Below are 14,411 nucleotides of genomic sequence, written 5' to 3'. Positions count from 1 at the left end.
TTATCAAAACCTAAAGTTGATACATGAGCATCTAGAAAGTCATTTCTCCCGGTAATGGTTTTGAATTTCTCAGCTCGTCGAAGAATACTTGCAAGACACCATTTGATATCCATGAGTTCCATTTCCTCGGCGTCTATTTGATCGTAATCCTCTTTGGTAAGCATAGGATTTCCGATCCGACCAGCAACCAGACCTTCATAGGACAACAGAACAGAACCCAGAAGTGCCATGTGGTCTTTTGCAATGTCTTTAGAGAAGCTTTGACCTTCTGGAAGGTTGAGAGCTATGTTGCATTGAATCACGTATCCATTTTCGGTCTTTGTACTTTGAGACTGAAAACTCGTGTTTGTCTCTTTCGGATTCACACTTGGAAATGATGAAAACCCGCTGCTACTCTTATTCGAACCCTGATCAGCTTTATCTGATGAATCTCCAGCACTGAAAGCGGTTTGAATCTTCGGACTTCTTTCAGACTCAGTGGCTGGAATACTACCCCTGTAGTACATATTCACATCCTGTTGACCACTCGGACTATTCATCCTCGCGATCTTTTGCTGTTTAAGATCCTGACTTTCAATTTTCTCAATAAACTGTGAGATTGTTAACCCATCATACACACCAGTATTCTTCAAGATCATCAAATATGTTCCCCACTCTTTCTGAGGTAACGCGTCCGCCAACTTATCCACCCACTCCTCGCGACCTTTTTCCACTCCCAACATAGACAGTGATCGCACCAAGTGACAGTATCTCTCGATCAGTTTTTTAGTATCCTCTCCTGGCAAACTGCTAAACAGATCAAACTCTTTCTTTAATAAAGCTTTCTTGCTCTTGATCATGTTCTCACTTCCCTCAAATTTAACCCTAAGAGCATCCCATATTGACTTAGCAGTTTTGTCGTGCTGTAACAAGATGAATATATCTTCCTTTATCGCCTGCTGCAACAAACTGATCATCATTTTCTCGGCTCTATACATCGCTCGTTCTTGATCAATGAATTCGGATATCTCTTTAATAACTTGCAAATCTGTTCGAGGCAAAGTGTACTTCTTCAATATGCACTCCCACGATCTGAGATGGTTTGCCTGAACCCAGTTTTCAAACCGATCCTTCCATCCATAATACTCCTCGATACTCATCAACCTAGGGGGCTTTTGAGTCGTTCCCGTCTCATTTTCTAAGTTCATTGCTTGAGCAATTGCGGCTGGAGTAGTCGATGATGCAAACGCGTTGTAGAACTCGGAATCCATATTGACTTGGCACGTTTTTCAAAGCAAGTGACAGAAAAGCAAACTGAAAGTTTCAAATAAGCGAACTGATATTGACCACACAAGCGAACCACACTATGTTCTTTGGAGCGAACCAGAATGAATCTTTGGAGTGGACCTCTTTGGATAACTGTCTTTGGAGCGGACCAGAAATATACACTGGAGCGAACCTGAATGTGACCTGATAAGCGGACCTGGAATGTACTTTGGAGCGGACCAGAAGCAAAGTTGTACAATCGAGCGAACCAAACTACTAATCTGGAGTGAACCAGACTCAAACTTGTACCAATAAGCGAACCAACCACGACCAGAAAAGCGAACCAGACTGTGACCTAAGAGCGAATCTCGATGACGTAAGTACGAGCGGACCACCTTTCGAACCTGATTTGACCCATCATAAAACTGTATTTCGACCTGAAACTTTCAAGGGTTTGTCTTTGATCAATTTTGCACAATCTGTGAGCTTTTGAACGAAATTAGACCGTGAAATCTCCTGGAAATGAGAAACGAAGGTGTAGAAGTAAGAAGAAACGATGAAAAACAGCTACAATCTGCAGAAAACCTCCTCCCAAGCTCTGATACCACTTGTAGGATCGTTTGCTGACCCGAACGAGTCGTTTAGAGATTGTCTCTTGCGTTTCAGATGCGGAATAATAAGAAATGCAAGTAGAAGTAGCTTAGTCTTCTCCCTAACTGCTTGTTTTATTGATTTGAAACGTTTTACAGCTCAATCTTCACACCGGCAGAGCCTCGGCGTGGAATTCGACAACAACGTTATGAGGTCCGCTCGAACAACCCCTATATATAGACATTTGGGTCCGCTTATGTGTCACATGACCATAAGAGCGAACCACCCAAGTTCACATAAGCGGACCAACATGTACCTTTGAGCGAACCTAGATCCTCATGTCCATATGAGCGGACCTAGCCTATAAAACACATACAGACTCCTGTTTTCTCGTATTTCGCGCCCTAAGCTATACAATACAATGTAAAACCTGATCCTAGACAACCTAGACGTAATCAACAGATGCAGTGCACTAACATGTTTGAGTTACCCATATTAAACAAGCATGCAAGCTTGTCGGGTCAAAACCACATTCTAAACCAGTCTTCGCCTTTCATGCGATTAAACCATATTCATTCTTGAAAACTAACCGGTCTAAGCTTAGGCTAAATTAAAGACCCGTTAGGATTCTAATAGGTTATTATAAACCTTCGTTCCAGAATAGGAGATCCAGTAAAAGAAACTTGCACTTGCTTGTTGTGGTTTGTACTTGCTCAGGTAAATACTTTTAACTTATTTTCCCTTATACGGGCTTGGGGTACGGTATATAAAATACCGCTTGGTCGGGCATTTGACCTTAATTGATTAGTGGTTAAGTATTATCAAGATGACCCGTTTTAAAAATTTGTTTTGTTTGTTTTACGCCTTTGGGAGTTTAATAACCATGACCCGGATATCCTTGGCATCATTCATGAAATGGCCACGACCTTGACAAGCGGGTGTAGGCGTACACCCGACAATGTGTCCATATTTATTAAGGTATAACCGTTGGTTTCCCGCCGCGGATTTATACTATGTGGTGTGTCTATTAACCTTAGACCCGGCATGAACCGGGCGACTAAACGCATAACAAACATGTAATTCTTTTACAAGTTTAAATTTGATTAATTATCCCAAGTTATAAAAAGTTTTGTGCCATGTGCATTCAAATCAATTTTTAAAACGTTTTCAAAATGAGTCAGTTAAATTGTATTTACCAGTGTAAACTGACGTATTTTCCCCAAAAAGATTAAGTGCAGGTTCTACACGTAATAGGCTGGCCTCTCCTTAGCATCGTTTAGAGTCTCGCCAGCTTGGATGCAATAAATCTGTTGAACAATTTCTCCTTTTTATTTTGATCCGCCTGTGGATCTATTTCAACTACATTGTGATACTTAAATATTACAATAATCATTTGGTTGGAATAAATCTATCTTTTTGCTTCCGCTGTGCATTATAATTTGTGTTGTTTGACTATAATGATATCAATTACGTCACGATACTCCCCCGCCGGGCCCACCGGTGACACGTGGAAATTAGGGGTGTAACAAAAGATGGAAAGAATGCCGAGGAATGCATTGACTGAACCAAACCGAATCAGCCCAAGCAATCCTGGCATCCCTGTTACGAAGGGTATTCCAAGCTTCCCATGACCGAAAGTGATGAAGATTACCATCAAGGTCTTTCCAGCGACACCGATCAGCCATGTCAACTAAAAGTTGAGGAGAAGCAATGTTTATAAGGACTGGAAATAGATCAAACCAAGCTTGAGGCCATTTCCATTGGCCGACTTCATTGATAAGCTCCGCAACAGTGGTACTAAGATTAAATCCTGCATTAGCTATAGCACAAGGAGTAATAAAGTGACGAAGAGGACTACAAGAACACCAGTTATCACTCCAAGCATTCGTTTGACAGCCGCTTTGAATAGACGTCCAAACATAAGGCCGAATCTGATCACGAATAGCAAGAATTTTCCTCCACGCCCAGCTTGCACTACCACGGTTTTTTACAAGCTTAATGGTTTATGTACACATGTTTTACAAAACACTTAACAGATGAATTATGCTTCCACTGTATACAATGAATGACATGAAACGTTTGTAACACTTTATGTTAATGAATGAAAGCTTTATTTAATATATTTATGAGTTCAATGTGATTGGTGCCTTGGATCCTGGTACGTCACACGCCTCGCGGGGGTTTCCGCATGTGGTATTTTGGGGGTGTGACAGTTTGGTATCAGAGCCACTGGTTATAGTGAACTTGGTTTTAAAACGTTTTCTATAAAACCAGACTATAACCGAACAGTTTTGACAACAAGAATACGACCATGACACTCAGCTCCAGATAGCAAGGTTCGTCTCTCGTTTACTCATTCTACAGAATAACTAGTGAACACTTACATATGATATTGCATGTGATTACACGTTTAGCACAACATTATGAATTCATGTATTACTTGCATGTGTTATGTGACTGATAGAGTGGTATTTCCCAAAACATTCATGACTCACGTTTCGTAATGCTCTTTGTTGCTACTTGAGTTTGAGGAACCATTTGACATGAGTTAGGAGGAGCTGAGATAAGCATGCAAATCACAACATTATTGTGGGTGCACACATAATAATAGTGTGGGGTGCATGCGAGTCCCAGTGAGGCTTAACAAGTGAAAAAGGGATTCCGTCCTGTTATTAAATCGATGTGAAACACAACAGTCTATAAGAGTCATAGCAGTGATTGTCTCTTACTTGAACGTGATCTTTTCACTCCACTCTGAATCCTTACGAACCTCGATGCTATCGAGTATTACCTGAGCACCCATTTGAACGCCTAGCGAACCGTGTGGAATGATATGTGCTTGTGCGAACATCCCTGAGATGGATGTCTCAGCGTCGAAATTCTTGGTCTATACCTTCCTCGCCTATCTTTGTTTGTTGGAACTTAGCGCGTTGACGCCTTAGGTCCCGAAGTGCGATCACCCTGCAACACTCTCACAACATACCGTGTATTGTTCAACCAACTTGCTAGATCGATGGACAAGAGGATGAGAGTAGTACTTTACCGACTTCAGTATTTGGACGGCCCGGATTACCAGCAATGAACATCAGCAATTTGACTCCAATTGAATCTTTAACCCTAGCCAGCGGCTCATGGGAGTCAACTCTTACGAATCAATCGGAGCATGAGCGATGACAACTGATTATAGTGTGAAGTGTGTGACTACCAGCACCGTGATTAGCGCTTTAGAATGTGACATAGAATGCGAGAGGATGGACTTGGTTAGTGAAAGATCGTAGGGCTCCGTTTCAAGAAACGACATTAGAGACAACAGTCACGACAACATCAAGGTATTTGTAATCATGGCCTACAGTAGGGAAATGGAGGAACTTACGACATGGGTTGGCCGTTGTTAGAATCAAGACGACAGCAACCAAGGGAACGACGGTAGTACTCATAACAGAAACAACACTGGAAATGAGGCTCGTGGAAGGGCATTTAGAATTGGCGTGGGCGATGCCAGGAGTTTAGCAACAAGGTAGCCTGCACGTTCTTGGTAATTAATCGCTTCGTCTCTATTCTGATTGACCCTGATGCTTCTCGAAATCAAACCTGTTGTGGAATCGGCCGATGGCAAGACAATTAAAACCTCGTATATTCGTTGGGATGCAAACTCGACCTTGTGGGACAAGTGATCGACGTCAACCTTCCTTCTGCTATCCTTGAAGGTTTCGGTGCAGTAGTTGTGTAAGTTGGTTATCTAGATATCGCGTAGATACCCTGTGGGAAGAAAATTTTGCGTCGCTTTATACCTTGAAGTGCCAGAGTGGTGTAAAGGTTAGTATCATCTCAGCAAAGAAGGCCAGAAGTGTCTACGGAAGGATACCTCGCTATGTTAGCATACGTTACTGATGAGGTGAGGATTGAGGATCCACCAATTGTTCGTGATTCCTCTCGGCGTGCTACTCGAGGAACTTTCAGGTTTACTTCCACAACTGTTAGGCAGAATCTCAGATTGGCCTCACGCCAGAGGCAGCCTTAATTCTTCGTACTTCTTACTGTCTTGGGCCAGGAGGGATGCAAGGACTGTCCAATCAACTACAGAGACTGTGTGACAGAAATTTTGTCGGACCTTGTTTTCGCTCCGGGGACCCCATTTATATCCGTGAAGATAAGCCTTTTCGTATGCATACTGATTATCAAGGACTCAACAAAGTGGCAGTCAGGAATCGTTGCCTGGCCATGTATTGACAACATGTCGACTAGTTACGAGAGTCAAGCTCCCATTCGAGGATTGGCTAACGAACAAACTATCATCAGATGGAAATCCAATGGGAGAACGCTCTTAGAACGACATATCAAACGCAATGCGGCCAATGCGACTTTGTACACCATGACCATCGAGATAATCAACAAACCAGCAGCTTATGGACCACAAGAATCGACCGTGTTTATTGATGACGTTTCGGGTCATTTCCTGGAGGAAGGGACATCATGGACAATATCTGTATTTTATCTTAAAGCTCCTGAGGGAGGAGTCATTACGTGTGAAGCCTTGTTATATGTAACATCTAGATTCGAGAGATGCATTTTGATCATGTAACCAGCGATGTGGGAATACGCGTGGATTGTGCTAGGATCCATTTAGTTAGAAACTGATTGGCACCAAAGATTCCTTCGGGGCACAACAATTTCTTGGTTTCAGTGGATGCTGTTGTAGATTCATCACAGGGTTTTCGAAGATCGCGCAGCTTAACTCCCTTAAGCACAGCAGGGTGCTGTGTTCGCGGGAGACAAAACAGGAGAACGTCTTTTCAGCTTTCGAATCCCAACTCTGCAATGCACTGAGCATCGTCTTTACCCGAGGGTGCGGGTGATTTAGTGGTATACCATGATGGTTCAAATCAGAGCCCCAGTTGCACGCTGATGCAACACGAGGAGGTGATGGCTTACATGGTGGATTAACAGGAAGAATTGCATGACTCACAACCTGGGGTGGAAGCCACGATCTCGGATTTGAGCAGGAGGCATTACTTGGACGGTACCAAATGCATTACTTAGACCGATCGCAAGGGCCTCCCGTGTATCGTTGTTTCGAAAAGAGCTAAAGTATCCAATGACATCGCTGGATGGAACTTTTGAATGATTACGACTGTGAAACCTGAACGTGCACGAGCTTTGCAGCTCACTATCGACTTCAACTTACCTGATCAGGCCCGCTCTGTTCAAACTGGAGAACTGAAGGAATAGGATTTTCAAGTTGAACCCATGCGAGGCATGGAAAAGCAACCTTTGGCAGGTCGGATGATATTCACTACCTCACGAAATGAATGTGGATCTCATTATACGGCAACTGTAGGGAAACTGTGTTGAGCAAAGCACACTGGCCTCGATGTTCTAGTCGTCTGGGTTCTGATAGGAGATGTTGGGATTTATAAATCTTGTATGGATGACCGGGCACGAAGGCCCACATAACAGTGGTTGTGAACGATTTTGACTTGTGCGAAAATCAAGGTGGAATACCAGAAACCCTCTGGTTTGGGTCAGCAACTGGAAACACCCACACGAAAATGGGAACGGACCGCCACAAATTTTGTCACTGGCCTACCTAAATCTCAGAACGGAACCGAGATCACCTGAGTGATCGTTGATTGTCTCTCGTAACCAGCACACTTTCTTGCAATCAAGGAAACCGACAAGTCTTCTCAGCTTGTGAACATTCCTCTGAGAGAGGCGGTTTTTAGGCACGAGGTGCCAACTCCTGATACCTTTGATTTTGACCTATACCTGATTTATGGCAGACAAAACATAACACCCTCGACTCACGTCTAGACATGAGCATTGCCTATCACCGTAGGACAAACGGTCCGAGTAAAATGAACCATCCTGACACTCGAAGACATGCTGCGAGAATGTGTATGATTAACTTTAGCAAAACTGGAAGGACACTTACCTTGGGATGAGTCCTACTGCAGCAGTTACCATACTAGTATTCAGACAGCTCTGTTTGAGGCATTGCATGGACGACAAAGCCGATCTAATTGTTGAACAAAGGTGGGTGACAACCTAATCACGGGTCCAGGTCTGGTACTCGAAACTCTTGGGAAAATTGTTTAGATTGGAAATCGTGTGGCGACAACGCGTGATCGCCAGGAAACCTGATAACTTAGGAAACACTGGGAGTTCGCTGCAGGCGAACGTGTCATATTGAAAGTCTCACCCTGGGAGGGTGCGGTACGCCTTGGGAAGCGAGGCAAGCTTAGCTTACGTTTTGTTGGGCCTTTCAAAATTCTGGAACGTATTGGCACAGTGGCGTACAAGCTCGAGTTACCTGTCGAGTTGGGTAATGTCCATGATGTTTTTTGTGTGTCACAACTAAAGAGGTGTTTGTCCGATGAAACACTTGTTGTACCACTCCAAGAACCGAAGATCGTCGTCAGCTTGCACTTTGTCGAAGAACCCATCGAAATCGTGGAGCGGGAGGTTAAGGTTCGTAAGCATAGTCGACAATCATGAGAGTTCGTTGGAACTCAAGACGTGGACCAGAATTCACGTGGGAACGTAAAGATCTGATAAAACTCTAATATCCTCAATTGTTCAGGTGGTTGAACCAACTTTTGCTGTCATTGACGAATTTTGGGACGAAATTCCCTTTCAAGTTGGGGATGATGTGGCACCCGAGGAAATCCACAATCATCCTTATCTGACACCCCGTCACTTTAGGATTACTTATCAAATTTCGGGACAAAATTTCTTTCAAGTTAGGGATGATGTGACAACCCGAACTCTCAAGGTTAGTACTGTTTAGTCTCGTGATTCTAACTCCTCTCATTATCCCTCTGTAACGTTTCTCACTATGTTAAACTTGTTAAACGTAAATGTATCGGGTACGAGTGAGTGTGTACTTGGGTATTATTGTGTCAAGAGGTTAGTAGGGGCCACATATATCCTTGAACTACCTCGGCTAGGTAGCAAATGTTATTGAGCCAAGTGATTGTAATCAACAACTTTCCACATGCACATGCATTCAGATGGGAAATTGCTAACAAATGGTCCTATTTAACCAAGCACATGGGCCGCCATTCTCAAACCCTGTCAACTCGATTATTTATAATATTTCAAAAGGGATGACCAATTGTGATTGGGCCAAAGCTTCCACTAACTTGTCTTGGATGAGGAGACCTTGTATAGATGGCCGACAACAAGCAAGCAAACAATTCAATTCACTCTGAAATATTATTGGGCCACCACCATTAATAAACAATCTCGGCCCACACCTCTAGTCGACGAAAAGCAATGGGTGTTTCGCCACCCTCACTTTGGACGAAAGGTGGACTTTCGTCAAAAAGGTGTTTCGCCATAGAGGGGCCTCGGCCCAAGTCTTGTCAAGCCCAAACACCCTTAACTTGTAACGTAGACATATGAGTATTTCACGAGTTCGAAAACACACAGACGAAAACCCTAGTGCTAACCCCTCCCTCTCTAGTCGGCGGCAACACATCTCTCTCATCTCCTTCGTTTAATATCTGGTATGTATATTTATTATGTGATTATATTAGTTATGTGATCGTAATAAACTGTGTATTAGATCTAGACTTGTTGGTAAGTAAAATTGATGATATGCATGCTGAATCCGATGCTAATTTATGATGATTGACTACTAGTATTGTCACAAGATTTTGATTATATGAACACTAGTAAACTGACTTGGTATAATGAGTAGTGATCTGTGATGCATTGATGGTGCAACTGATTGAAGCATGATGATGAGTATTTGGTGTATAACAACGTAGTTTGATGTGTTAATTCTTATGATAATGTGACTGCTAATGATAGATCTTAATGACGAAATTATCAGACGCTAGGTTAGGGTTATTATTCTAATTTGATAATGATGGCGATTAGGTTGATGTGATTGAAGCAGTAGCACATTAGGGTTTGCAGGTGCATGATAACTGTCTGATGTTACCACGACGAAATAGGGGGGTTTCGCCAACACTTGGACACGACGAAACATAGGGGTTTCGTCGTATGTGAACTCTATGAAACATGGGATGTTTCATCGTGTAAGAATACGAACTGGACAGTAGGTACCTATAGTGCTGACTTTGGATGTGTTTGTAGGATGTAGAATTTGAGTTGTTCATGATGACATGTGATGTGAATATTTGGTTACATGGAAACTGTTATTGATTAATGAGAATGACTGACTCACTGTTGAATGCTAATATGTGATATGCGTGCTATGTGTTATACAGTAACCTTGTGATGAACAGTAGGTGTTGTGATGTAAGAATAATAGGTACTTACATGTGTACACTATCCATACTACATATCATTGATGATAAGAAATTTTGTGTGAATGATTGGTATAATAAACCCCACCTGTTATGTTCTGTTTGACTGGTGATAGAAACATGAGATGTGAACTTGTATTGGAAAGATGTACTTACTATACTGTGAACTGGTGTATGTGATGCAACCTGTATGGAAACAATAACTAGTTAATCATGAAACTGATGTTCATTGGTAACCACGTTAGGGTTGGTTGATTAACTTGGAAACTGGTAACTAAACAAACCGAGCAAACCAAGGTGAGTTCCCTGCTCTTTTCCAAGCATGCATCCCGGGAAGGGATATCGGGTAACGTTCCAGGGAGGAATGCCAGGTTAGTGGGATGTTTGTTATTACTCAGTTTCTATCATATAAGACCCCTTACATCTACCGATTGTTGCCGGGAAGGCAACAAGGTATTTAGTTGATAGCGCTATTAGGTTTGGCACCCTCACACCGGGCCGGAATGGACGGGCGTGAACTATTTACCTTGACCACTTGACCAATGCTTTGATAGAGGCATTAGGGTTTGGGCAAACACATCTAGTAGCCACTTACGGTAATCGAGTTAATAACAACATCAAATCAAACCGTTGAACTGTTTTATACACACATCTGGTAACTAAACGCGTTAATGAAACTTTGAACTCACCAGCGTCGTCTGACACACTTGTCTGCATGCTTGCAGGTCTATAGGCTTATATCATTTGGAACTTGCTGTCTGGGAGGCTGGAGTGGTCATGGGTCGAGATACATGGAATCTCAATACAAGCTTAATGGTTTATGTACACATGTTTTACGAAACACTTAACAGATGAATTATGCTTCCGCTGTATACAATGAATGACATGAAACGTTTGTAACACTTTATGTTAATGAATGAAAGCTTTATTTCATATATTTATGAGTTCAATGTGATTGGTGGCTTGGATCCTGGTACGTCACATGCCTCGCGGGGGTTTCCGCATGTGGTATTTTGGGGGTGTGACATTCTTCTTCTTCAATTTGATCTTCACTTGCATTAGGCAACAAAGACAACTCATTTTGCAATATGGCAAAATCTGATAATACAACATATGATTTTCTATCAAGTAGCCTCTTAGCAATATCAAATGGAAACCACCTGGAAGTAGTAGATGTGTTGTTAAAAGTTAAGTGTTTAATGGTATTAACAAATTACAACCCGAATTGGACTGTCTTTTTATCATTTGGTATGAAAGAATAACTTACTTGTAACAAAGTGGACAAAGAAGCTCAGATGGACGATAAGCTACTTTATACCTCATCTTGTTGCAGGAGTGAATATAGTATCCAAGATAATAATACTGCAAGCTCAGACACTGTCTTTGACTTTCTTTGACCCAATTTATTTCTTGTAGTGCTGAGTACTTACCGAGTGACAAAAAGGCAAAATCAGGGTCCCAAAATAGATATTTACTAGACAAACATTTAGGGAGAATATCTATCACACCTACCGCAACCAGTTTGCCATTAACCAGATATTGTTGATGAAAAGAACCAAACCCACATGAAGGAACACTACCATCTCCATTTGATTGAACAAAAATTAGGGGACTGTCAGTCAAGAATTCCGTGTAAGAACTTTCAGTCACATGATCTGGTGTATCATTATGCACTTTAATATGGTATTTCGGGTATAATTCATATTCTTCTGGGTCAAAAGCTGACCTTTTTAGACGAATCTCAAGATTCTGTCTTTTGACCTGAAACTTTTCAGGAATCTTTGAAGAACTCCCTTTAGAAACCACATGTTTTCCCACTGTTACATCTTGTGTTTCGGCACAATAGAAATTAATATGTTCATTGCAAGCTTTTACAGACAAACTGAGAGCTGATGCTGACTTATTTAAATGTTTTGATAGCATTTCTACAACTAATGATAAATCTTTTCCTGTGCCAACATTCTTTTGGGCCTGCCTTAAAGCAGCAGCAATTTGAAAAGAAATGTTGTAGGTATACACAAGACCTTGAGCTTCTTCTGCTTGTAACTTCCTCTTGTTTGGTGCAACACTTCTGACAGAAGCTTTAGGGAATTGAATTTCACTAGGAAGTTCCCCTTGTTCTATGCATGTTAATACACTTGAATTAATCTGGTCAGACAGATAGTCAATCATTTGGTCAATGTGGTTTGATTGTAACCTGTTAGGGTTATCTACTATGATATCCTTTTGTTCATCTGAATTCTTGATATTAAGTGAACCATCTAGAAACCTACAATCAAGTTGATTATTAGATAACAGAATGCCACTATTATAGCAATTAATATATAGAGTATCTATCTCAGAAAATAAAATTAAATCACATCTGCATTCGTTTAGCTACACGAACTTGTTCTTTAGAAGGGACGAAATCACTTGCCTTCAACAAATTGTATAAGATGGACAACACATTTTCTCCATTTCAGGTTTGTAGATAATACAACCTGATCTCCTCCAACCTCTGTCAAGAAGAGCTGTCAACAAAAAAAAAAGAATCATAATGAAAATCCTCTGACAATAACCACAACAAAGTACACATACGAACCTTGGTAGTCATGAACAGTCAAACTATGTGCCCATAAACCTGCAAGATCAATAAACCGAAATTTGAATTGAAACATGCAGATAGAGCTTTGTATATTCTATGTTCTAGCTGCATATACACATTCGGAGGACAAAAAAGCACAATTATTTAGAGAACCCATATTGGCGATATCCTTCAAATAATCAAAAATTGTAAACGATATTTTTCTACCATATAATGTCTATTGTTGATAATCTCCCGCTTCTCAGCAGGTTAATGAATATACAAACGCCGTCATCAGAACATAAACGGGATGCATAATTGTTTAACAAGGTTATAAGCTGACCATCTTAAGCAACAAAAAAGAAGGGATTAAGTACTTCAACTACAAAAAAAAAATTAGGGACTTGTACATGGCTGCTTTTGTTTTTAAGTTATCCTTGCAAGTTGCAACATGATGTTTTTATCCAGCTTATTCAATCATGCTAAAATCTATATACCTATTTTCTACAGAAAAACCTCTCGGTCTGCTATTATTTTATCATACGCATGATCTTGTTCTTTTACCCAGACCCCAAGCAGTCAACACAAAAACCTTAAATCTCCTATCAAAACTGACTAGTCCTCTGGTGATTTACACATCGATGGTTAAAACAATGGACTTCTCAATTTTAAAATTTTGGCCTATAAACTTACTTAATTGGAATGAAAGAATATATTTATATCAATTAAAAGATCACATAGTTATCTTTGTGTCTTAATATTGCACTAACAACAAATTTGGTAAGGAACCAGATGTCTTTGTGTCTTAATATTGTTTTCTTACACACCAACTTTAAAGTAACTTTTTAACTACATGTAGTAGCTAAAACTATATGACCAAAAGTTACAACTTACAATCAAAACTTAGGTACCTTTTAATGCACTAAGCCACTAAAACACGAAGATCGCAGATCACATCCTTATCTAAAAAACTATACACATAAACCTAACTGGTACGGAGATCGCAGATGGCATCATTGTCTAAAAAAACTATACACATAAACCTAACTGGTAAGTGAAATCCATAAACTAACTGTGAGCAATACTGGTGTTGGATCGAGATTTGCAATAACCGCAAGAGCTTTTCAGGCGACCATATTCATCAATGACGCTTTCGTCTTTACCATTGTCAATGGTACTACTGCTACTGCTAGCTTCGCTCTTGACATTCATCTTATCCGCCATATGTACACGATCGTTTTCAAATCTCCATTTCAATAGACAAAATAAATAATTGACAGTGTCACGACTAATATTTGCTTGCCATCATCATTTTCATTTCCATGTACACTTAAATCTTCAAAGAGTGAAGAATCTGGAAGTTGGAAATCAGCAAATTCCTCCTCTGATGATTTGGAAGACAAACGGAAATTATCATAAAACTTTGTAGTTAGAGTTTAATGAACCAACTTTCAACCCAGAAATAATACTCCATAATTAGGGGTGTTCAAGATCGGATTATCCGTTTTTTGGATATCCAAAACTTTCGGATAGTGAATATTAATATCCGTATCCGAAATTTTACAGATTCAGATATTTAAATGGATATCTGAATTTATAAAAAAAATCAAAAATTCCATTTCGTGCATAGATTAAAACTAAACATGTATTCGATTTTCCAAATTTCCAACACTGAAAACAAAAAACATTCATAAATCTACGTTCGAATGCGATTATTTACTAACTTTCTAATATTT

The 14,411-nt window shown here is 40.6% G+C and overlaps 1 pseudogene; it reads right to left on the bottom strand.

Moving 5' to 3' along the window:
- LOC110944513 overlaps positions 1–13,922 on the bottom strand; it is a 96,232-nt pseudogene extending 82,310 nt beyond the window's left edge.
- Between the last annotated feature and the right edge of the window lie 489 nt (positions 13,923–14,411).

This window comes from Helianthus annuus, chromosome 6 (assembly GCF_002127325.2).
Source record: "Helianthus annuus cultivar XRQ/B chromosome 6, HanXRQr2.0-SUNRISE, whole genome shotgun sequence".
Taxonomy (NCBI): domain Eukaryota; kingdom Viridiplantae; phylum Streptophyta; class Magnoliopsida; order Asterales; family Asteraceae; genus Helianthus; species Helianthus annuus.
Note: the sequence above shows the minus strand (reverse complement) of the source record. Positions and strands in the feature narration are given on the sequence as shown.